This window comes from Agelaius phoeniceus, chromosome 4, assembly GCF_051311805.1.
Source record: "Agelaius phoeniceus isolate bAgePho1 chromosome 4, bAgePho1.hap1, whole genome shotgun sequence".
Taxonomy (NCBI): Eukaryota; Metazoa; Chordata; class Aves; order Passeriformes; family Icteridae; genus Agelaius; species Agelaius phoeniceus.
This window is the reverse complement of record NC_135268.1, coordinates 1,975,235-2,000,587: the sequence shown is the minus strand read 5'-3', so window position 1 is coordinate 2,000,587 and position 25,353 is coordinate 1,975,235. Positions and strand designations below refer to the sequence as shown.

The 25,353-nt window shown below is 45.7% G+C and overlaps 2 long non-coding RNA genes across 2 annotated transcripts; one reads left to right on the top strand and one right to left on the bottom strand.

Moving 5' to 3' along the window:
* Positions 1 to 424: 424 nt before the first annotated feature.
* LOC143693902 (uncharacterized) lies at positions 425 to 7,392 on the bottom strand. Its single transcript, XR_013181898.1, has 3 exons — positions 7,285 to 7,392; positions 1,013 to 1,109; positions 425 to 782 (listed from the first exon to the last, which is right to left on the bottom strand). It is a non-coding gene; the product is annotated as an uncharacterized LOC143693902 (long non-coding RNA).
* On the top strand, positions 5,663 to 24,610 carry LOC129120189 (uncharacterized). The gene is made up of 11 exons (XR_013181897.1): positions 5,663 to 5,677; positions 6,537 to 6,651; positions 6,931 to 8,064; positions 9,947 to 12,154; positions 18,036 to 18,100; positions 18,720 to 18,783; positions 19,040 to 19,066; positions 19,445 to 19,520; positions 20,298 to 20,419; positions 24,145 to 24,235; positions 24,368 to 24,610. It is a non-coding gene; the product is annotated as an uncharacterized LOC129120189 (long non-coding RNA).
* The last annotated feature ends 743 nt before the right edge of the window (positions 24,611 to 25,353 follow it).

The window sequence follows — 25,353 nt, the reverse complement described above, 5'->3', positions numbered from 1 at the left end:
AATGAGCCTTTTCACAGTTCTGTATTTCCACCTAGCATGCACACAGTAAAATTAATAGAGGGGAGCTAAACTTCCCTTGGCTTGGGAAGAAATTTTATGGTGTTGTAGGGGACTCTTTCTGAAGAAGTAACTGAAGTTCTCTTTCTACTGCAGCAATTTATATGTACCCCCAACACTGTGTTTATTTGGTGTCAATATAGGGTCAGCAGAAAGCAGCACAGGCAGCTGGAACTAAAGGTCCTCTTGTCCCATTTCACAATATTAGTGTTAAAAATGTAAACTAAAGGCCAGCTTCCACCCCAGTAATCTGGCTAAGAGAATAAGGGCTTATTCAATAGTAAAATGCTACACTCAAAATGTTTCTTTGCATTAGGATTTTCCCAAGTATCTCATTTGGCTTTTGTTAATAGATTAAAGAAATGGTGTTATAGTTTGGTAACCCTTTTTTAAGTGTACATATTTTCTATGTTAAATGGATGAACAGGAGTACAAACCCCCATGGACGAGGGCTATTGGAGAAATCCTATAAAATTGATTGTGTCCTAGAGACCTGAGTCATCATTTTGTCCTATTGCAGCATCTCTTATTCTTTCAGTTCAGATGAACCTGTAAACAATTCAACCTTTAGAGCTTTAATATTTTTAAAGAGACATTCATGTCCAGAAGGTGTCTCAAGGTGTTTGTTCCGTCAGGCTGGGTTTGATATCCCTATTAAAAATATATATGGCTCACTTGATGGGAAAATCTTCTTCAGAGAGAGGGATTTTTCTTCAGCTTGAAATCTGAAATATAAAATTGAGTATAATAAAGTGAAGAGGCAAGTCATGATGCAAGGGATAGAAAAGAAAAATGACTGTGACCATGTTCTACTGAAACGGTTTGGATTTAATAGGAATGTGATGAACACTCGAGGTTACAGTGACAGATGATCTCTAGGGATGGGGAAAGGTGCTTGCCTGTATGCAAGTTGGTCACATAAAGGAGATAAAAACCACACAAGAGTTGTTCTGACCTGTGCAAGGAGCAGGGAATGACCTTTAGAAGCCACTGGATCACATGAAGGTCACATTGTTCAGGTTCCTTAGAAACAACTATAAGCATGCAGCTTCCTAGAAAACACAAGGAAAAAATAAGCTACCGGAAGTGAAGCTGTAATTTGGGATTTTTCATCACTGCTTTGTCCTGCTACTGATAGTGAAATGTGTTCACTTCAAATACTGCATTGTGTGAATTTTAATTGCAAACATACTCTTCATGTTACATGTTGGACTAAAGTAGCACTGAGTACAATTTATCTCTTAATACCTGCTGGCTTCTGGTATCTAAAAGACAACCAGGACTGGAACTGGATATTGAGAGCACAGGATATTGATCATGAGAAGGCCATAGAAATATTATGCTTAACTGGGGAAATTGCTGCAGAATAAGATGTTGGCCCTAATTTTCACTGATTTCACTGAAGAAGCTCTTTTTTTTTTTTTTCTCCAAATCCAAAAGAGGAGCACAGTTATACTTTCAGGAATTAATCTCCTTGTTATGTACATGACTGACTTTGGAGGAGGCGGGTTAAATGATGAAGTTATTAATCAGCATGTGCAGACAAAATGAAAACAGTTAAGAAATATTCTTTATTAGTAGGATACCTTAGATACAGGTAGTAAAATGGTGTGCTGGGCTGGCTGCTTGGCAAATAACCAGAATGGACAGATGGTTTTTCATTATCTGTTCTATGGAAATACTAGGTTTGTAACAGTGTGTTTTGTATTGATGCTTATTCATCTGTGAGAGAGTCATTTTCAGGCTGCTTGTCCAGGAAACATTCTACATCTACCTTTGCATCTGCAGAACAGCTGCCTAAACTAGGATTGTCAGTGTCAATGTTATATTTCTGGGGAAGCTGCAGGCTGTCCTAATGTCTTCCCAAAGCCAAAGAAATGAGTAAAGATAGGATTTCAGGGCTAGGATGGAGGGTTTTGTGTCTAGGAGCATTCTTTATTTTGGTGTCTAGAATCTTACTCCATACTCACTCTACTCCTGCTAACATATGATGTCAACAATTAGCTCAGAAAACCCCAATTTCCCTTTGTAACAGTTTGCAAATGGTGGGGGATACATTGAGTTTAGGCATTCATGCAACTGGGATGTTTGCTGGAAAGAAATATGGTAAACAATAAGGCCATGGTATAAAATCCTCATAGTGAAGAGATCTGAGTTGGTTACTCTGGAGAGGGAGGCTGGGATTTCACATCTACAGGACATAAAAATTAGAAGTTGTAAATTCCAGTGTCTGTTTCAAAGCTTCAGTATGGAAGTTGTACTAGGTAAGGTGCAGAGTTCAAATCTTTTAGGTAATCAATATTTAATTTCTCATGTGCCAATAATGCTGGTATTTTTGTCCAATTCTGCCACCCCTTGCTGTTGACTTCCATTCCTTGCAATAGCTATGGGGAGCATAAACCCATGTCACAAGCTTGGAGAGAAGCTGTGGAACAGTCCCATGGTTGCCTCATGTTTATGGTATTGACAGGGGCTGGAGGAAACTCAGGATGAATCTCTCTGAAGCGCACACAGGTATCCCATGTGTGGGGCAATGCCACTCCTTAGACAGTGTTTTTCACTTTGGCAACTTCATCCTGGTGTTAATTCTGTGAGAGATACTGAAGATGAAGAGGAGTATTTTTCACGTGACCGTGCAGTAATGTGAATGTGTTGGTTTTTTTCAAAACTTCCCTCAATACGGGTGCATTCTATTGGGTAAAAATTAGAAAAACGTCTGCAGCATGATCATTTCACTTTATCCCGTTCTTTTGGATAATTGCAACATGAGGTTATCCTGACGTAAAATTTTCTCTAATGTGGTGATTGTTCACACAAAGATTTTTAAGTCACAAGAACACTCTAGTACTATTTTTGAAATGGTAAATAAGTGTAGATGATGAAATAATCGAGGTCAGAGTCAAGGGTTTTTTCCCATTTTGGGAAGGTTTAACCTTATTCCACCTGCAGACTGTGTGTTTCAATGGATGTTGCTCTTGAGAAGCAACGGTCACTATTCTGACCTGAGCTTTTCTATCTGTTGGATAAAATTATCTCCTTTGTCTTGGCTCAGCAAGGAATTTTAATTTTTCTGTGTTTCTTTCCTTTCTTTCCTTTCTCTTGTGTTCAGAGTTTCATTATTTCTATCTTTCCATTACAGTGAGCATGTCCTTCCACCTCTTAACTTGGTCAAGGCTCTGCTTGTAAAGATGTGGAATGAAACATTCAATCATGCACACCTTAGATCTAAGCATAAAAAGACCTTTTTCCTCTGAAATATTTTGAAAATTGTTGGGAATAATTTTCAAAATTTGAAATAGAAGAAAGAGCCAGTAACACAATATCATTTAATCATTTAATAGCTTTATGTATTAGGGTTTGACTCTTAGCCAGAGATATTTTTCTTGGCAGCCTGGCAGCTCCACTGTGGAACTGTGTGCAGGTCAATTCCCTTGAGAAGGATGGGTAAATCAGCTCCTGGGAGATGGGCACTGCCTGGCCCCGATGCTGCAGCGTGCTTGGGGTCAGGCTGGCTGGCTGACTGTCTAATAATAGTGTGTAATAACATAATTAATACTCTTTTTAATGGCTGATAAATAAGGTTTTTAAAGTTAAGTCTGTTTCATCAGTGACCTGCCTGACTTTAGCCTGAGCTTTCCAGTTCCTGCTTTTCTTATTTTCTCTCCTGTCCTTCTGAGAGGAAGTGATGGTGGCTGGAAGTGTGCGGCCAGGGGGGCCGGGGTACCACAGCACCCCTGCACACTCAGCCTTGGAGATCTGGTCAGGAATCTGCTGCTGGGTCTCAGCCTTCCAGTGCAGAGCCTGGCCATGCTGCCATCACTGTGCTCTACACCAGGGAGTTCTCATCTGTTGGGTCCAACTCAAAAGCAGCCTTCATTTTCAAGAGGAATTCTTTGTGGGTGATGCTGTGAGGAATGTGCTGTTTACACTCACCTCATACTGGCAGTAGAGTAGAACAACTCCTGACTGATTTGGCAAGGAAGACCTCGTTTTTTCTTCACTAAACCTGCCCTAGCAAAATTCACAGGCTGGTGATAGCTGTCTCTAAAGTGGAAAATGTTTATTGACTTTATTGACAATTTAATAGACTTTGTCAAGCTTTGTTGTTCAGTTTCTATTGATCCTGAGACACATGGGGCTACTTTTGCTTCCTAAGGGATTAAACTGGCAAGCACTTAGAATCAGATTTGGGGAAGGTGGGTGCAGAAAACTTTCTAATTCACTTCTGAAAAGCAGAGTAATAATTAATATTTCAGATAGAAATGATAGCATTTAACAAAATATGTGAAGTTTTTATTATGTGGGGTTTTTTTTTAAATCCTGGATAAATGAAACGAGGCTTTTGGAGATAGCATGAGCTGGATTTTCTATTGAGTTTGATAACCTCTGATTCCGCTCTCCTTTCTCTTTCTGGTGCAACTTGTGGCAAACTTATTAGGTCAAAGTATAATTTTGTAAGAATTATTTTTCAATTTGAGCCTTTCCCACTTGATGTTGGGGAGGGAGGGGAATGGAGAAAAAATGGCTCCTTTCACAAATAGAATTGGAATTTCATACTGATGATTTGACCCTTTCTAAGATTTCACTGAGCACTGGGTCTGCTTGAAACTGAGGGGACTACTCATGACTGAGGTATGAAAACTACATTTCATTCCCTGGATTAGGAGTTTTCTCTTGCCCACAAGGAAGTTAAGGGGGAAAAAAAAAGAGAAATGGGTTTAAAATTTCCTGTGCTATTTTCAGTTTGCTCACCTTTCTGGAGATACCTTAGCAACTGTAGGACATCTGAAAAACTTTGAACTGTGTCTTTATTTTTGAGGCTCTGTTGGACATTGCTTTTGTTATGATGTTCTTGTGTCAGTACTTTGAACTTAGCCAAGCAATGTTGGTATCAGCAGTGACTCTGATAAAGCTATGCCTTTCTCATTTATAATGCATTCTTCATGAAACAAAGAATATATTTCCCTGTGTTTTTTATAACCTGATGAGTCTAGGACTGAATGAAGTCAATGCCAAGCAGCTCTAAAGCAAAACACTGGGTTTTAATGTCTTTCAATGTAGGTTATGAACAAGGAAATAGACATTTATTCTTCAAATTCAGCTACCTTTAATTACTTCCTCTATGCATATTCCAATTCAGATTGATGAATGTTGAACCAAAAGCAGACCTAAAAGAGTTAATTGAAATTCTCCTAATTCAGAGGCAAACTGTTTTTATAGCTTTGTTTTGAGGGGTTTTTTGGTAAGGAAATGGCAAGTATTTATTTATCCAGCTCCCTCCACGTTTCCCACCATCATTATTCCCAGGGATCCCTGCAGGGATAAGTGGTCTCTGACCCTCACCAGGGTGAGCTGCAGGAGCCTTGCAGCCGTGCCTGTGATTTCTCACAGTGGCACAACAACTGCAACAGCACAGAGATGTTTTGCTAAAAGCTCCTACTGTTCCCAACAGGTTATTATACAGGCAGAATAAAATGCTTTCTTAAGGACCAACCACATTTTTTGTCTGCCTGAAAGGTCACATTTCTTTCGTTTTTTTTCTCTTGTTTAGGTGAGAGATAAACAAATGAAGATGAAACTCAGAAGAAATGTTGAAAATAGCAGCTGGCAGTACTTCTGCGTGAGTATCTCCATTTACACCTCACCTTGCTCTTAGAGACCTTTGAACTCTATTTAAAATGAATTTTGATAGGTGGTGGCTGCTGACTATCTGCATTTCTTCTTCCATTTGTTTTCTGTGCTTGTTTGGCATCACTGCTGAATGTCACCAATAAGGAAATTGATGAGGAAGAGATGAGGAACCAAAACCCATTCTTTTTTAATCCCTCTCTGTTATGCTGCCCATCCCAGGTTTTGTTGTTGTTTTTGGTTTTGGTTGTTTTTTCAACTTCATTCTGCACCCCGTTCTTACTTTTCTTCCTGTGTCCTCTCTGCTGCCCCTCCCTCTTTCTGCCTCTCTCCTGTGACTGCGGGGCTGGGGAGGAACTTCTGGGGGCTGCCCCCCATTCTTGCAGCAGAGTCCCATTTGGGAGAGATGTACTCGTGGAAAGGGCTTGAATAAAGCACCACTCTGCTGTCCAGGGCAGTTTGATTCCTTCTGTGCCTTCTTTGGGGGTGAGGAAGGAAGGCTGAGCGAGAGGGGCTGGAGACCTGGGGGCTCTGATGGCATTTGGGGCACCGCAATGTCCCCAGGAGGGAGAGCCAGGCTGTAGCCATGACATTTTCTGACAAATCCTCTCCTTAGCATTTTTTCTCCTGAGAGGCCTCAGGAACAAAATGTAAACAATGATTATCTGCTGCTGTGGAATGCAACAGGTGCATCTGGGATTGGTCTCATGTGGTTGTTTCTAATTCATGGCCAATCACATCCAGCTGGCTCGGACTCTCTGTCCGAGACACAAGCCTTTGTGAAATCATTCTTTCTTTTTCTATTCTTAGCTAGCCTTCTGATGAAATCCTTTCTTCTATTCTTTTAATAGAATATAGATCATAAAATAATAAATCGAGCCTTCTGAAACATGGAGTCAAATCCTCATCTCTTCCCTCCTCAGACTCCTGTGAACACGGTCACACCAGGCTGTGATGGAGGAGCAGGTGAGTGGGGAATGAGGGGGGGTCATGCTGGGTTACCCTGCCCCAGAGGGACCAAAAGCTGCCAAAAAATTCACACGGAGGGGTGGGTGTAGAACACCAAAACCTGTCAAGTTTTTCGTTTTTATAGGTATGGGCAAAGAATTGGAATTTATCTCTAAAACCATTTGGAAAGAATGATTTGGAAATAATCTATCCATTCTATTGTATACAGGAATGCAGGAAACTCTGACTAGAGATGCGTAGTCGTTTTGAAACCACTGTTATAACGTTTTTACCTAGGAATGAACCAATCAAGTGCCCTTAAACCGTAGGAACAGCTGCTGGGGCTGAAGGAAATCAATCCAAAATCAATCTCCGGCAGCTTCGGTCTCCGTTCCCTGCCTGCCCCAAGGCGCGTCCGGCCCGGCCCGGGCAGGGGGGCGGTGCTGCCACCTTGTGGGCACAGAGCGGTGCTGTGCACAGAGGGCAGCGGTGAAGCACAGCCAGGAGTGCAAAGGGGCGCGGCCGGGCTTGAGCGGCCGCCGTGCGGGGCGGTGGCTGGGAAGAACGACAGCGGCGGGGCCGGTTTCGGCGGGCGGCGGAGGCGCGCAGGGGACAGAGCTCCCGTTTCAAGACGGGGAAGCGCCCGCGTACCAGGATCCTGCGTGAGCCGGGTCGGGCTCCAGCCGCACTCAAGATGGCGGCCGCGGCAGGACTCTGGCAGAGGCGACTCCGGCAGAGGCGTCGCCGCCGCTCCCTGCCGCGGTTCGCGGGGCTCCGGTGCCGCTGACCCCGCCAACCGTTTTCTCCCGCCGGGAAAAGCAGCAGAAAATGGCGCTGAGAGCGTCGGGACCGGGTTGAGGCAGCCAGCAAGAGAAACGCCTGTGTGAGGAGCGGGGGATGCTTAAGGGTACCCCAACAAAGATGGCGGCTCGGCCGGGAGTGGCTTCTGCCAGTACCAAAGATTGCGGAGAGGAAATCCAGGAGAAATGGCTGCTGGCATCCTGGGCTTGCCAGGCAGGTTTTGTAAGTAGTTTTCCTGCCTCTGCAGGGGGTGAAAACTGGAAAGGGGAGGCAAAAAAAGGTCCTTTTTACGCCACACCCAAGATGGCGGCTGAGGGCGGCACTCACTTGCCCTTCCAATGATGGCGGCAGTTTGCTCATGCGCCTTGGGTAGGGGGAAGAGAGGGCGGTACAGGAAATACCCCGCTCCGGCTGATGGTACGAGTGCTTCCTCCTGGGTCTGGGCGGCATTGAGGTCGCAACGAGTTCCAAATTATCCTTGTGCCTCTCCTGTTGTGACTAAGTCGGTGTTCCCTGAGTGGCTGCAGTTCCCTGCGTGTGGAGGGAAGAAGCCTGTGCTGGAGAATGGGAGGAAGGTCCCTGCTGGTTGCTGTGTCCTCGGTGGGCACAGAACTCTGGCCAGATGGCTTGGTGAGTATTGAAAATGTGAAAAATGCGTATTTTGTGAGTGGCTTTTAGCAAATATTAAAATGAATATTATATGTGTATATATAAATGAATATTATATGTGTTGTGTTAGAAAGTAATGCTGTATTAATTCTCTTCAATAGCGTGTTAAATATAGTTTTAGGTTATAACAAAATGTTAAAATAGAAACTATGTTATGTAGGAGACTTTTTTTAAAGAAAGGACTCGCAGTGAGATAGCAGCTACAGGACACCTAAATCTTTCAGAGAAAAAGAATTTATTGCTCTCTTATTAGAAGAAACTAACTTCTTCCTGCCTCGAAGGCGCCGTTAGGATTCAGAGGAAGAAGTTGATGATGACCAGACAGAATCCTGTGTCTGAATGGAATTTATTCCTCATGTATGAGATGTATGAATATGCAACAGGCTGTTGTTTTTAAGGGTTAATCCTTTGTTTACGGGGGTCCTTTTTCGGGCTTATGCTGCCCAGAAAAAGGTACCCGGACTGCCTGTAACTCTTTGTCTCTATTGTCTCATATTGTCCTAATTTAATTTGTCCAAATTATTAGTACTCTGATTGTATTACTATTTTTATAAGCATGTAATTACTGTTAAACTTTTAAAATTTTAGAAAGAAGTGATTGGTGTTTTTCACAGGATCACTCCTGCTTCCTTTTCACTGAATTGTTGTAATGAGTCGTCAGCTTTTAGCCAGCCTCAGTTCCGTTTCTTTTTCATGAATCTTTTTGGTTGTTTCGATCCTGAACTTGCCAAACCCTTAATTTGCTAAATTAACCCTGAGAAGGTTCCACAAGCCAATGCTGAGGGGATTGGGGATTGGATAGTTAGGATCTTATGGCCTTTCAAGGGTTGGGTTCACCCCCTGTTTTTGGTGCCGAGGGAAACTCCAAGTTAACACAGATCAAAATAGGAAACAGTTCCCTCATCAAAGTCAGCTTTCCAAACCTCTGTTCAGGATCCAAAAGAAATGGGAATGCCCTTGGCAAAAAAGGGCATTTTGCCTAAATTGCCCTTGCCAATTTAAGCAAGCTTAAAATGCCTGTAAGCAGGAAATCCAGGAGGAATGGCTGCTGGCATCCTGGGCTTGCCAGGCAGGTTTTGTACTTGATTGCAAGGCAGTTTTCCTGCCTCTGCGTGGGGTGGCACCTGCATCCCACTGGAAAGGGGAGAGAAATAATTCCCCTAATTCCCTGGCCCAGCCCTGGAGTGGGAGCAGCTTGCCCTTATCCTGGAGTTCTCCTGCTCCTGCCCAGCATCCCTCTGGTACCCTCATGTACTTCCCAAGCTCCCAGTACTGATGGATCTAAACAAGGAGAACAATCCCTGTTCCTTCTCTTCTCCATCCTTCATGTTCCTGGGCCCTGCATCTCCCTGGTTATTCCCTGTCTGACTCCTCATCTCCATCCCACCTTCTCCCTGGTCACATCTGAGCCTGAGATGTGTTTAGCAGCAAATCCATTCCTTTAAAGGAAGCCCAGTGCAAAGAGCATCCAGCTGCAGGTAAGTCTTCCTGCATTTCATTTTTCTCTGTCCAGTTTTGGAGGGTTTCCCTCTGTGCTTTCCTGTGACCCAGATGTGTCCCTTCATTGTCCAGATCCAGTGCCAAAAGATTGAACAACTGCTGAGTGGGGTCTGGGATGAGAATGGTTCTGCTAAAATGAGGGAAAGAATGCTAGAAGAAAAATGAGCTTCCTTTGAATGTCTGGAATAAAAGCACTGGGAAAGGGCACTTTTTAATTCAATTTGGTGACACCTCCCCTTTTTTATGGCTCATACTCCATGGTGAGCAATCTAAGCCAAAAGATGAAATGCAGGAGGCTTTGATTCTGCAGTGAGCTTAACTTCCCTTTTCTCCTCTCTTTCAGGACAGGGAGAACCACTGAAGTTGTCCTGGCCTTGCCAAGGTGTTTGAGCTGCCAAACCCAAACTGGTCCTGATGATGGAGGACTTAAGAAATTACTCAATCCAGCTAAATGCTTTAAAAAGGGAGATGGTTTGGTTATAGAAATATTTCTGCCTGAGACTGGGAAGAGATTGGGAAAAGTTAAACCCCCCAATTCTGCATAACAGCACAAGGAATTTTTAATTCTTTGCTTTTTTTTCCCTTCCTTTGGATGGGTTTGTTTGTTTCCCCTTGGAGATGGCACACACAATAGGCAGATTTTCAAATTAAGCCATTTTTTCCCACTTTTAGTCTTCAATGGAGCCCAGGTGCCAATTGTTTGCTGCTTGGTTTCTGCCTTCCCTTTCCTGCCTACAGCTTAAGCCCTTTCTCTCCTTCCTGCTTTTTGGCCATCACTGGTCATGCAGATGATGCTGATGCAGATGGCTGATAAATAATTATCAAACAGCTTGGGAATGGTCTGTATCAGTAACATTAAAAGATGCAGTATATGGACCATCAAGCAATGAATTTAGCAACAGTTGGATAGTAACTAATCATCTTTCCTTTGAAGCCCTCTTCATAGCATATTTCCTTATAAAGGGAAAGCATTTGGTTTTTCTTTTAAAAAATACTACAAATCACCAACAGCCAGCTTAAGCGAGCATGGCAGACTGACAAAGACATGGTAATGTTTTTTCTTTTAAATCCCTCACAAGCCCATCCCCTACTGGGGAGGCAGCTCAGCGAGTTTCAGCCCTCAGCTGCCATCCTGTGCTCATGGAGAGCAACCTCTCCAGCTGTCCCAGCCTCAGGAAAGCACAGAAGAGGGCTTTACACAGATCAGGGATGAAGCTAGACCCAGGTTGGGCTCAGCTCAGTCACCATGGCACTGTTAGAGGCCTTAAACCCTTTTTCTATCAGATTGATTGATGGTGGTTGTGGTGCAGCCACTGTGTTGCTGTCTGTGTGCTCCCCTGCAGCCTAGCCTGACATGGTGAGCAGGGGCTTGGGGTTCTGCCTCATGTGTTAAACATCAAACCAGAAGATAAACAACAGATAAAACCCCTGCCCTGCCACGCGTCTCACTGCACCACTGCTATGAGAGGAGGGTGAAAGACCCAGTCAGTTTTAGCTCTGTAAAGAAGCTACAGAGCAGTGATGAGTGCCTGAATCACATCCCCTGCAGCCATCAGGGGAGTGAGGGCAGGGAAAAGGGCAGAGAAAGGGAAATAAAAAACCAACAGAGCCACCAAGACTGGAGGATGTGAGGATGAATCCAAAACTATGCTCTTCAAGAACTGAAAGAACACATTTCTTAAAACAAGACATCCAAACTGGAATGAGGGACTTGCACTCTTTCCAGATCTTCCCAGCACCATAACTCATTAAAAAAAAAAAAAAAAAAAAAGCCATCTGTGGAAATGGGATGCTCCTTTAAGCCTGGCAGAGACTTTCTCCAGCACCACAAACCACCCTTCCTGTTGCTCTTCCTTTACCACTCAGGGCTGAGCCATGGAGACCTGCTTCTTTAGTGTGTGTGTGTGTGTGTGTGTGTGTATTTCAGGTTTTTTTTAAAACCAAGAAAAAAATCAATATCATATTTTAAAAAGAACCCCCAGAGCTTTGGGGAAAGTGGGCATAAATGTTAAACAAAACACAAAGAAAGACTGAGCTACTAAGGGATCTTAGAGCAGCAGTGGTGGGGTGGGAGGGAAGAAATATAGCAGACAAATTTAACACCATTTAGGAGGGTTTATGCACAGTGTTTTCATTGCAAGCAGCATTTAGAAGTGACAATTCAGTGATTTATCATATCCCAGCACACTCCTTCCCTGTCAAAGTGATGGGCAGAACCAGCAGAGCAGCTCTGAACACACTGTTCACTACAAGGCACCACCAACAAATCCAGAACAGCTCCACCCTTGGCCAACCCTGTCCCCTTGGGCCTTCTGAGAAGCTGGGATTTAAGAAAAGGTCTTGCAGGGGAACAGTGTTTCAAATGTCAAAGGCTTTAAAAATCTACAAGGCTATGAAAGAACATTTCAGGGTTTTTTTCAGCTGATTGTTTAGGAATTTACTTGGAATAAGCTTCTTCCCCAAGAGGGATTTCAATTCTACACATGCACAAAGAGGAGAAAACATTAATGCAGCATTGAGACAGCTCCGTGCTGAGAGCAGTGGTTTTAAGGTAAGGCCCTTGTATATCTGGGAGGGTGAAACCTCTGTGTTCAACCCTCTGGGATCATTCACTTGGGCTTCCTGTGCTTCTCAAGCTCTCAAAGTAAAATTGACCTACCAAACTCATCTTTGTCTCAATCCTAATCCCTGCATCATCCTTCAGGTGTGTTTCCTCACAATGAAATTGGAGTAGAAAATGCTTTAGGAGATGCTTTGCAGCCCCTTCATCCCCAAAGGCCCAATCTGCTTTAATTTTTAGGAATGCTCTTCAAGCACAAGGTTTGGATGCAGCCAGTGAGACTCACATTTCAGAAGGACCATCAATGGCCTGATAAAGACGCAGCACTTGCAAGCAGGCTGCTGGGACTGAGGAGGATATTTGAAAGCTGTTGACGTGCAGTTCTAGCAGAAGTGCAAAATGAAATGTAATGTAGTAGAAGTGGAAAATGAAATGCTGTTAGACAAGGCTGCTGCCCAAATTGGCTCTCCCTGGATCCACCTGGCCTGCAGCACAGCCTTCTCCCTTTCTCCTCCCTGCCCTCTGCTCAGCACCAACCCAAACCTGGGCTATTTCAATTCCTGTCAGACACAGAGCAGCTGATGGGCAGCAAATGCAGCCTTCCCAAAGTGGCTGCCCATGGCCCAGCCTGCAGGGCAGAGCTCAGGGAGGAGGTGGCAGCTTCCTCAGTGGCTTTTCATGTCCTCTCTCTGCCATGCAGACACTGGCATGCATGGCACAGCTCTGTTTTGGCAGCCGGTCCCTTGGCAGGGCTGGGTGAGCACAGGGTGAGCACAGGGTGAACTCTCTGCTCCTTGCTGTGACACCTGGGCTGGCAGGGATGACACAGTGACCTCGGCCAGCCGATGCTGCCTGTGCTATCACCTGGCACTGACGTGTTTGATGAGACTCCTTTGCTGGGATTTTTCTCCTGAGAAGCCTCAGAACAGAAATGGAACCAGTAACAATCTGCTGGCTGTGGAGTGTGGGCTGGAGATGGTTTAGCAACAGGGGCATCTTGGATTGGTCTCCTGTGCATTGTTTCTACTTGATAACCAATCATGGTCCAGCTGTGTCGGGGCTGTGAGCAGTCCCAGGTTTTTATTATTCATTCCTTTCCAGCTTTCTGATGTCTCCTTGCTCTTTTAGTATAGTTCTACTATCTCATTTTCTTTTAATATAATAGAGATCATAAAATAATATTTCAGCCTTCTGAAAGGTGGAGTCAAGATTCTCGTCTCTTCCCTCGTCCTGGGGACCCTCAAACACCACCACAATCAGCGGCCGAGCGGGTTTGTGCGAGCCTCTCAGTAACCCTCGGCCAGTCCCAAGTCGGCAGAAACCGGGGGGGCAGCCCCGACACGGCCGAGAGCTGGGAGACACTGTCTGTGCCCCGAGGGTGCTGAGGGCACCTGGGCTGGGGGGAGACACTGTCTGTGTGTGCCCCGAGGGTACTGAGGGCACCTGGGCTGGGGGGAGACACTCTCTGTGTGTGCCCCGAGGGTACTGAGGGCACCTGGGCTGGGGGGAGACACTCTCTGTGCCCCGAGGGTGCTGAGGGCACCTGGGCTGGGGGGAGACACTGTCTGTGCCCCGAGGGTGCTGAGGGCACCTGGGCTGGGGGGAGACATTGTCTGTGCCCCGAGGGTGCTGAGGGCACCTGGGCTGGGGGGAGACACTGTCTGTGCCCCGAGGGTGCTGAGGGCACCTGGGCTGGTCGCCTTTGCAGCACAAGAGACACCAGAGACAGTGGTAGATGATAAAGGGCCGACTCTTAGCAGGGGTTAATCCAAGGTTTTATTAGGAGTCCCAAAGGAGCTCCTGCACCTCAGGGGCCTCCTGCCGAGAGCCCTGGGAGATGTGCCAAGGTTACATTTAAAGGGAGGTGGAAACCCAAAGTAGATAACATCTTACCAACCATTAAGTGACCCTAAGGGATGGATGCTGGGGGACAGACATACAGGACAGCGTATGGGGCAAGGCTTGGGCGGCTGACTCCCAGCCTCTGGCTGATCACTCGATGACTTGGACCGAAACTTCTGCATGGAGGGGATGGGAGGCTGAGTGATTGACAGAGAGCCAGGGTGGGGGTTTGGGGATGATCTCATCCCGGGAGAGGGATAACACAGGGAGAAGGAGGGGGGTGCAGTTTGGGATAAACCATTTGGGAAAAATATGGGGATTCAAAACAAAATGACTTCAAAGTATTACAAAGTATAAAAATGCACTACAGCAGGTTTGGGCAGCACCAAATAAAATGTAATAAAATGCTTTAAAAATAGAAAAATTAAAAATAAAAATTAAATTAAATTAAAAAACCAAAATTAATCCAAAATAAATGAAAAACAGAATAAAAACTGTAAAGTGCTGTAAAGTGCTGTAAGAATTCCATAAAAGGTAGTGCCATAATGCAAGACCCTCAAACACCACCACAATCATCAGCTTCAGTTGGTCTGGGCAGCAGCAAATAAAAAAAAACTAAAAAGCTTTAAAAATAGAAAAATTAAAAATAAAAAATAAAATTAAAAAAATAAAATAAAAACTTTAAAAATTAAAAAAATTAAAAATAAAAATTTAATAAAAAATAAAATAAAAAAATAAATGCTTTAAAAATAGAAAAGTTAAAAATTAAGTAAAAAATAAAATTAGAAAAATAAAATAAAAAGCTTCAAAAATAGAAAAATTAAAAATAATAAGTAAATAAAAAATAAAATTGAAAAAAAATGCTTTAAAAAAGAAAAATAATAAGTAAATAATTTAAAAATAAATTTAAAAGCTTTAAAAATGGAAAAATTAGAAATAAAAATTAAATAAAAAATAAATAAAAAATAAAATAAAAAGCTTTAAAAAGAGAAAAATTAAAAATAATAAGTAAATTAAAAATAAAATTTGAAAAATAAATTTAAAAGCTTTAAAAATGGAAAAATTAGAAATAAAAATTAAATAAAAAATAAAAAAATAAAATAGAAGTTTTAAAAATAGAAAAATTAAAAATAAACATTAAGTATAAAATAAAATTTAAAAAATAAAATTAATTAAAAATAAATGAAAAATAAAATAAAAACCGTAAAGTTCTCTAAAGTATCATAAAAGTTCCATAAAGGGTAGTGCAGTAATGCACGACTGTCGCAAAAGGTGCCGTAAAGCGCGACTGTCGCAAAACGGGCCGTAAAGCGTGACTGTCGTAAAAGGTGCCGTAGAGCGCGACTGTCGTAAAAGGTGCCGTAAAGCACGACTGTCGCAAAGGGCGTCGTAAAGCGCGACTGTCGCAAAAGGCGCCGTAAAGCGCGACTGTCGTAAAAGGCGCCGTAAAGCGCGACTGTCGCAAAAGGCCCCGTAAAGCGTGACTGTCGTAAAAGGCGCCGTAAAGCGCGACTGTCGCAAAAGGTGTCGTAAAGCGCGACTGTCGTAAAGGGGCCGCAAAGCGCGACTGACGCAAAAGGTGACGTAAAGCGCGACTGTCGCAAAAGGCGTCGTAAAGCGCGACTGTCGTAAAAGGGGGCGTAAAGCGCGACTGTCGCAAAGGGGGCCGTAAAGCGCGACTGTCGCAAAAGGGATCGTAAAGCTCAAATGCCGTAAAACTGCCGTAAAGCGCCACTGCCGTAAAATTGTGCCATACAGGCTGGCGGAGCCCTGGCTGTCACGGGGTGCCGTACAACATAGCAGCGCCGCGCCGTGGCCGTCGCGGAATCCCGTACAAGATGGCGACGGCCGCCCGAGTGGGCGTGGCCGGGGCGCGGCGCCGTGTCGACGGGCTGACGTCATTAGGCGGCACTCTGCCTGCAGTGCGCCGATGCAGACGGCAGGGGGCGCTGTGCCTGCAGTTCGCCGATGCAGACGGCAGGGGGCGCTGTGCCTGCAGTGCGCCCATGCAGACAGCAGGGGGCGCGGTATAAATAGAGCGTAAAGTATAAACTATACAGAAGAAGAAATAAAAGCTCTATGTCACCTGCAGCTGTAGAAAATTTCAGGCTCCCATGGAGGAAATAGTTTTCCTAAAATCATTACCGTTTTGGGGTTTTTTGCACTCCCAGGTAGCCTTAACGTTTCTACTGCTGCTTTTTTATTCTAAAGCTAGAATGGAAAGCCAAGATTAAAAATATAGGGAAAGAAGGAAAGAGAAAGAAAGAAAAGAAAGAAAAGAAAGAAAAGAAAGAAAGAAAGAAAGAAAGAAAGAAAGAAAGAAAGAAAGAAAGAAAGAAAGAAAGAAAGAAAGAAAGAAAAGAAAGAAAAGAAAGAAAGAAAGAAAGAAAGAAAGAAAGAAAGAAAGAAAGAAAGAAAGAAAGAAAGAAAGAAAGAAAGAAAGAAAGAAAGAAAGAAAAGGAAAAAGGAAAGGAAAAAGGAAAGGAAAGGAAAGGAAAGGAAAGGAAAGGAAAGGAAAGGAAAGGAAAGGAAGAAATAAAAAGAAAGAAGAGAAAGGAAGAAAGAAAAGTGAAAAAGGAAAAGGATGAGAGTGAAAAAGGAGGAGTGAGAGTGTAAAAGGGGGTGAAAAACAGAGTGAAAAAAAAGAAAAAAGAGTTGGAGCGGAAAAGAAAGGACATTCGGGAGGGGCGGTGCTGCCTAAGGTGCTTCCGCGCCCAGGAGCGAAGGAGCCGTTTGATCCCCTGGCGGGACCGCAGCTCCCGGTGGCGGCAAACGGAGCGGTGGCTGTCAGTCCGAGACTACAACTCCCGGCAGGCCCTGCGGCCGTAAAGCGCGGCGTCTGACGCAACGGCCGACGCGCCGTAGGAGTGGCTGGCGGCCCGAGGCGGCCGCGCGCCGGGGGAGCGGGCTGGGCGCGGGGAGCTCCCGGCGCCTGTCCCGCGCGGGACGGAGCCGCGGCAGCGACGCTGGAGGGGCGAAGCCTCCGTCCGGCCGCCCGCACGGAGCCGAGCGGCGCGGAAGGGGCGTCCGCCCGGTGCCTCGGCCTCGCTCAGCGGTCCCGGTGGCGGGGGCTCGGCTCGGGCGGGGCGCGCTGCCGCCCGCCGATGGCGGAGCGCCGGGCGGTGCTTTGCTGCCGCGGGCCGGGAGCTGCAGGAGCCGCCCCGGGCGAGCGGCGCCGGGCGCTGCCGCGGTCACTGTGCGGCGGCTGCCCTCGGGCTGGCGGAGGCGCGGGAGCCGCCGAGCTGCAGCGTCTCCCTCGGGCCGCTGCCGCTGCTGCGGGCGGGGGCGGACGAGCGGCTGCGGAGGCGGCTCCGCGGCGTGCTCAGCCTTGCGAGCAGAGAGCGCTCGACATCGCTGGCATGACACGGCTGCTGAGTGCCTCAGTGCTCGTGGCTCTTCCTTCCACGCAAACAGATGGAGCGGCATCGCTGAGCAGTAAAACACAGCGATGGCCCGGAGAATGGCGAGCGCAAGGAGCGCCGGGCTGGATCCTTCTGATGGCACAGGTGCGATCGGCAAACTCAGCCCCTTGTGCCCCTGCCCTCCCGACCCCCAGGGGAAATGCTCTCCAGCCTCGAGCTGCTGAGAGACAAAACGTGTGATTTGACACTAGGGTCCGGAAAAGGTTTCCGTTTAGATTAGCAAATGCCTCAATTGTTCTTGGTTACATCCTAGGATCGGTTTTAGGCAGTGACTTTATACCGCTTGTCGGATTTTCTTGTGCAATGGTAAGAAAACAGGCAGGTCTGATACTGGTTTCGCTTTTTTTCTACTTCATGTTCCATGAGCTGCTTTTATCCCAGCAATTGTTTTAAAGTTCTACTGTAGGCGTTTATGGTTCACTTTTTTTTTTCTTTGCAGCACCCATGACTATTTTTTTTCTCTAAATCGGCAGTAAATATAGCTGAGTAAAATTACCTTGGTTTTCTTCCTTCTTTTTTAACTGAAATGTTTTTATTGATAATCCTATTTGAATATGCAGAACAAGTGGGTATGTCCTCTAATATATCCCAGCTTTTCTTGTTTACAGGGTACTCAGAAAATCTGTCTCCCTTAGAGTCCCACTGAAACATTCTCAGTGCAATCTCCATTAAGGTATGGATTGACAAATAAGCCACCATCAGCTGAGATATTTGCCTGTGTACCTTTTCCTGTAATTCAGAGCTTGCGTTCTGTGGTTTTTATGATAAACCTATCAAACTTGTAAAAATGGTTTTACAAGTCTTAATCGTTGAAGGCAGCAAGAAGTGGTTTTAAAGCCTGTTCTTGACCAGACAAAGGGAAAAAGTGTGAATTTGATGCTGAACTTGTCCTTCTTCATTTGACTTGCCTTGAATTATTTAGGAAGAGAGAGAACTAGAAAAAGAGAGAAATAGAATTGGTTCTTGAGCCCTCCTAAAATGCTCCCCGTGATTCTGTGTGGAGCCCAAGTGAAGGGCGATGGAACAGAGCCCTGTGCTTCAGAAGGAAATCAATTTCAACCTGATCTCCACCCTGAGTCTCCCTAATTTCTGTTTTTAAAATGCAAACTAAGTTTAGGAAGTGTTGGGAGTCAGTATTTTGGGGAAGAAATGGCAGTTGCACAAACCGTTCCATTTCCCAGAGGCTCTGGGAAGGATTCATTTTGTAAGCGCTGTAACTGCCATCGGTTGGTGGTTCGGGGTTGGAATGTGCACTTGCCCTCCTATAAAGCACTCGTTCATTTGCATTTCAGTGCCAGGAGCCTGGAGAAACTGGAGAAGAGCCCAAGAGACATTTTTCATCCTGAGATACAAAAGGTAGGAAGGGACTTGTTTTTGTTTGGTTCTTTTTCTGTATTATTTTCTGGAAACAGAAGTAATTAAGTATAGATACTACTGGTTTGTCTCTTCCAGTAGCAGATAATAATAATAATAATTATGATGTGATACTGTTTAAACTGTCTTTATCCATTGAACTGGCCATTTCAAATCCAAACTTCTAAACACAAATAAAACCATCATCCTTGTAGAATCTTTAAGAGGAGGGGGCTAAAGATGCTGTTTTTGTTGACAGGATTTATTGGTTCTTGAAGGGCAAGAGGTGAGTACAAGCCTGACTACTTCTAGCTCACAGACCCGTCCAGTGAATACAGCTTTGTATTTTGATGGGCTTTTGATGACTTCTAAATCAATTGCTCATTACAGTCAAAAGAAGTAATGTTTTTTTGAACATGACAGCAAAAATAGCTTAAAGCACCAACTTAATAATAATAGATCACCAATTTAAGGAAATAATTTTATGCTGTACTATCAAAATGTAAAGGTAAATGATTATGTATTAGGAGCTGGTATGAGATGTATGTTCTAATGCGTAGGATGTATACAAAGGTACACACATACGTGAAAGTCCTTAGAGGAAACAAATTTTCATGTCTTCTGTTTGACTGTTTACCATATAATAGTTGGTTTTATGTCCCAGGGATCGGTGAATTTTAAATTTGGAGTCCTGTGTGCTATGGATGGTCAGCTTACAGATGATGAAATGTTCAGTCATGGTGAGTTTTTCACCTTCTCCTTAATTGTTTTGTTCACCTACATAAAAAAAAAGGCAAGTTAAAAAAGGTATGTTTATTATTTGTTACCCTGTTCTGATCGTTCCCTCAGTATTTGCTGGAGCTCTGCTTACCCAAGCTTTGGGTAAAACAAGCTTTGGGTTCCTTCTGTCCCACTGGGAGTTGCCCAGTTTGGTTGCATCTGGTGAAATTCACCCTGAGCCCTTACAGAACCAGCTCAAACCAGGTGAGAGCCATTCGCAGCTCTCTCAGGACACCCGGAGGAGGATGGGTGACGTTTCTGAGCATCTGGCAAGTGCACTTCTATCAAAACCCGGCCTGTGACATTGCTGGGGAAAACCCTTCTGTATCCTGAAGGGTTCCTCAAACTCTGTTGAGGATCCAGTTAGCAGTTGCTCACCTGGATGGTTCCAGCTCCTCAAGTTAACACTCGTACTCTTGCCCTGTAGTTTAGATCTATTGTAGTTTTGGTATTTTGCAAGATTTTACGTCTTTGGACAATAACGTGCATTTCACTCTTTGGAACCTCTGGGATCATTCCTTGGTGCAGCAGCACCTAATGGGACACTTGGCTGCTGTGCTGAAGGGCTTGGTTACTGGAATTGTAAATCCCGGAGAGTTTGTCAGTCTTCTGTCCCCAGGGAGGTGTCACGCTTTGTTCACCGTTGCTCTGTTTGTCAGGTGCTGCTTCTCGTCGGAGGTATTAACTTCAAACTGCCCTGTTCTTTTTTTAACTTTTTTTCCTGGTTCTCTCCGTAGGGCAGGGAAGGACTCTCGTATCCCGGTCGTCAGACTCAGCGCTGCCCGAGAAGATACAGAGATTGTAAAAATCATAAGGAGCAAATGTGACTGCAGAGGAAACAAACTGGAGAGAACAAAAGGTGATATTGTTCTCCTTCCCCTGGATTAGAAACATCCACTGCGCTTTGATGCCAGTGGCTGCCAGGGGCTCGTTAGGTCTCTTTAGGCAGGTGTAGGTGTTCACTTGTAGGTTTTCTCTCTGGACGAGTCAATTCAGGCTTTGCTGAGCTTATATTGGAAAATTACTCTCTAGTTCAGTCCAGCATGACATTTTTGAATGTTGTAAAAAAACCATTTTACTTCAAATTTGCTACTGATGAGAAGCTTTAGGTTTCAGGGTTGGGAGATATGAGAAGAATTTTGTGGGGACATTAGACTGGTGTAAAGCCCACTTTAGGCTGGCCTGGCACACTGGCAGATCCCCTATCCAACAGGAGTGCTTAGATTAGCCCGGGTGCTGCCCATTGTTTCTGTAGGAATAAATGTTTCCTGGCCTTCAGAAGTAAGCTGCTTTGAAAACCTGGAAGCTGCAGTACAGTGACAATCCACGTGCTTGGGATTCAAAGGAGATTTCAGAAGGGTGATGGGCTTTTGTCTTTGCCTACAAGTCCATGTAATCCTACGGAGGAGTTTTTAATTGCGTGTTGCCGAGTCATCCATCAGAGCCCTGTTGTACCGATCATCGTGCAAATACAAAACAAAAAATCAGAGCCTGTCCCAGCCCTTAGAGCCCAGCCCATTATTTCCTCAGGCTGCCTCTGTGTGCCATTGATACTCACCACGGGAGCGAGCTGAGGGTGGCTGCAGCTGTTGGGAGCAAACTCCTTCTCGGCACACAGCAACAGAACTGGGACGACGCCTGGGCCAGCGCCTCTCTGCTCTCGTCTCCCCAATCTCCAGCAGAGCAGCTCCGGCCCATCCGGGTGTGCGTGACCCAGTTCCCGATGGTCTGAACGCGCTGGGCAGCGCTCGGCTGCTGTGGGGGTTCAGGGAAGGCAGAGTGTGCATCATCATCCTCCTGAACCTACAGACAAACCCAAGGGAGAAGCCATAGGGTGGCAATCAGTCGCATCCATGCTAAATAAAACTCGCAGGTGTTTGTAAGGATTGTTTCTGCTTGTTCTTTGTTGTGCTTCTGTGCTTAGAAAGCGTCCCTTGAAAATGAGTTCAGTTCATCACTTGAACCTTTGTTTGCAGACCCTCACTGAGCAGAATTTGTGTCAGACTCGGTGCACGCTGTGCTGCCCTCCTGGGAGTGTGAGGAGCTCCAGCGTGCTACTTTGTGCTTTAGGACACTCTGAGGGATTTATTCCTTTTGGGATCCATGATGAGAATTCCCAAGAGAGGTAGTAATAAGGTATGAGATTGCGAAAAAGCCTGTGTCCTTGGAATGTTGTTGTTGTCAAAAGTTAATTCTTTCTTAGCCAGTAGTCAGCTTTTTGCTTTATTTTTTGTGGTGTCGGTATTTGATTGTTTAAAAAATGGCTTCAAAAGAACTGCAGTGGCTGGCCACCAGGACCTTGTTAGATTTGCCTATTTGCTTGTAGCTAAAACGTTTCCATATTGTTTATCATTCTCCTTAAGAATCTGCTGCCCAGTCAACTAAGAACTGAACATCTCTCTGTCTGGGACATGGGGAGAGGATTTAGGTCATGTCTTTGTTTCCAGAAAAAAGTTCCAGTGTAGTTTCTAACTAGAGGAAAAGGGGGGGTGCAGACTCGGGGCTCTGATGCCGTTGGGGGCACCCCGAGGTGCCCAGGAGAGGGAGCCCCACTGCGGTGCAGGAGCAGGTATGTTATCACCTACTAGAGAGCAAATTATAAATAGAAATATGAAAATTATAAATATAAATATATTTTTAAATAGTTAAATCAAGTGGGTATTTTTTCTTTGTCAATAGGCAGGGTTTTGATGATAAAAATTATAAATATAAATAATATGAAGGTAGAAATCTAAGTCTAGAAATATATCATAAATACATACAGATATATATAAAATTTAAAAAGAGAAGAAAAATGAGTTGTAGCAGTAGATATGTTACGGAATATAAATAATCATTTAAATATATTTTTCGAATTTTATATATATTATATCTAATTATTAATATAATGCACCAAAGAAACGATAAACAAAAATGTGAATATAATTATACAAAGTAGAAATAAAAATATTTCAATATCGTTTAAAAGAAGGCATTTATTGTATTTATTTGGTTAGAGATGGGGTTTATATTTGGAATAACAGAAATATTCTGGAAATATAAATCTAACTATAGAAGGATACAATCGATAGAGGAGGATATTTCTAAAACCACAACCGAACGCCGCCGCCTTCGGGGGAATCGCACGAGCTCGGCCGAAGCAAGGCGAGAGCGGCCGACCCTGACGGCCTCGAGCGAACCGAGGCGAGGCTTCCGAGGCTGCCTGAAGCGAAGCGAGCCGAGCTCAGGCGAAGCGAGCCTGCTGCTCTCGTGCGCGCTGCTTAGCGCCAGTGCGCTCCCAGCCTAATGAGCTCCTGCCCGAGCCCGCGCTCCCGGTCGTGTCCGCGCCGTGGCCGGGCCGCCCGCGGGACGCGGCAGCGGGAGAGCCCCGAGCCGGGCGAGCTGAACGGGAGGCGGCGGCGCTTGCCCGCCCTCAGGGAGCCGAGCCGAGGCGAGCGGAGCCGAGGCGCGCCGAAGGCACAGAGCGGCTGGGAGTTGGGCCGAAGCGAGGCGAGCTCGGCCGAAGAGGCGAATGCCGGCGACAGTAGCCGAGTTTAGGCGACAATAGCCGAGTTTAGCCGAAGAGCCGACTCGAGCCGAGTGTCTCCGGAGCGAGCCGAGCTCCGCCGAGCGCCGCAGCATCCCGGGCAGGGCGAGGCGCCGGGCCGGGCTCGGGGTGCAGCCGGGGCTCTGGGAGGCTTCCCCGCCTGTCCCTCTCTCTAGCCCTCCTTCCTTCTCCCCGTATTCGCCTTCTCTCGCTCCCTTTCCCCTATTCCCTCTCCCCCCACAAACCCGGCTCCTTCCTGTCCTGTCCCTAGCCCGCTACTCCCTTCTGTTCCCCCTCTCTCCTTCCTCTGCCCAGCCTCCGTGTACCCTCGTCCCGGGCTTTCCCTTCCCGTGCCGCTTTCCTGCACAGCCCGAGCTCCCTCGCCGCCCTTTGTCATGCCCTGCTCTCGCTCCTCTCTTCCCGTGCCCCCTTTCCTTCTTTGCCCCGCAGCCGCGGGGCTCGGGCTGCCGGAGAATAAAGCCCCGAGGGCCGGAGCCCGGCGCCCCTGGGCCCTTGCGGGAGTCCCCGCGCGGGGCCGGAGGCTCTCGGCGGATCCCCCCGTGCCGCTCAAGCAGCGCGGCCGACAGCGCCGGAGCTGCGGCTTTGCCGGCATCGCGCTGAGAGCGGCCCCCGCTCCGTGCCGGGCCGTCCCCGCCGTCTGTGCCGCTCCCTCTCTCGCTGCCCCTGGCCCGGGACAGCGAGGCTGGGCAGGAACCTCAACCCTTCTGGGGGCTGCCCCCCCTTTCTTGTTGCAGCAGAATCCCTTGCTGGGGCCATGCACGTGTGGGAAGGGCTTGGGGGAAGCGCTGCGCTGCTGTCCAGGGCAGTCGGACTCGTTCTGAGCCTTCTTTGGGGGTCAGGAAAAGGGGGGGTGCAGACTCGGGGCTCTGATGCCGTTGGGGGCAGCCCAAGGTGCCCAGGAGAGGGAGCCCCACGGCGGGGCAGGAGCCGGTGGGGGGCGGGCGAGGGGCGGGGGTCACGCTGGGTGCCGTCCCCCAGAGGGACCCAAAGCTGCCACCAAATGCACAGGGAAATTGCATTCCAATGTCTTGGAACAGAGGCTCATCGGAAGTTTTCTCAGCTATCCAAGGCACGGAGCCCTGGAGCCAAGTCAGCCTGAGCTGCTGCGTGCTTGCTGTGAGCCTTGAGGTGAGCACGCATCATTGCAGGCTCGGGATCGATTGAAATGCGCTAAGGAAACCAGCTCTGGGGAGGGAGGGAGGCAGGGAGGGAGGGAAATGCTCTCTTAACATGTGCCAATGCTTCTGTCAAACTCATCAGGGCAGGACAGCGTTCAGACTGAAAGTGTAAGAAGATGTGAAGTGAGACAGAGAATCTGACAGGAGCACCGGACTCAGAAGTGCACGAATTTTGCTTTTGGCTTGGATTTAAACTCAGAAGTTGTAAGGAATTTGGGAAGGAGAAGGGACATTTCAGAAGGAGAAGTTGTTGCAGTCCTGGCAAAATCTTTGGTTCTGGCTAATAAAAGAAGGTAGTTTAAAAAATAAAAAAGAAAAAAAAGTGGGTTTTTTTTCCTTCACTGTGATATTCATTGGTGATATATGGTGTGTTGTTTTAATTCTTGGTCTTATTAACTCTGTGTAAATAGTTTTTTGAGTGAAGCTCACTTTCTGGACGGGTTGGTTTGTATTTGAGGTACGATTAATTTCAAGAGGTTTCTTTCCTAGACTTCTGACAGGTATTCCTGGGATTTTGGTTTTGTTTACTGCATGTATCAACAGAGAGATTTGGTAGGGCCAGCTGGGCTGCTGGAGTTTTGGGTGTTAATTTATGAGATGGCTTTTGTTCAATGCGGTTTTGAATTGTTGAAAGGGTTTTTAATTGTAGTTGTTTTAAGGCAGTTTTTAAGAATTGTTTGTATTGTTTCATGTTGTTTGTAGTTGGTGTATGATCAGGGATATGGTGGAACTTCTTGAACGTTCTGGTTTTAGCGTTCCTAAGTTCCGATTTCTTTCTGGTTTGTTTTTTGTTTTATTTTTAGTTTTAGAGACAGGGGCATTTATATGGTGGGTTTTTATAGGCAATATGTTTCTAAATTAGGGTAGTGATATTTTTTAGTATTTTAGTAGTTTAGATTTTTTATTTTCATGCTTTTATTTATTTTTTTAATTTTTTAAAATAATTTTTATAGATTATTGGTTATTATTTGTGAGTTAGCATAAAGGTAGACCTTTGGAGGCTTTTTTAGTAATGTTTAGGGTCAGTTGTAGGGTTTTGAGTTTAGTGAGTTGGTTGGATTTAATTTT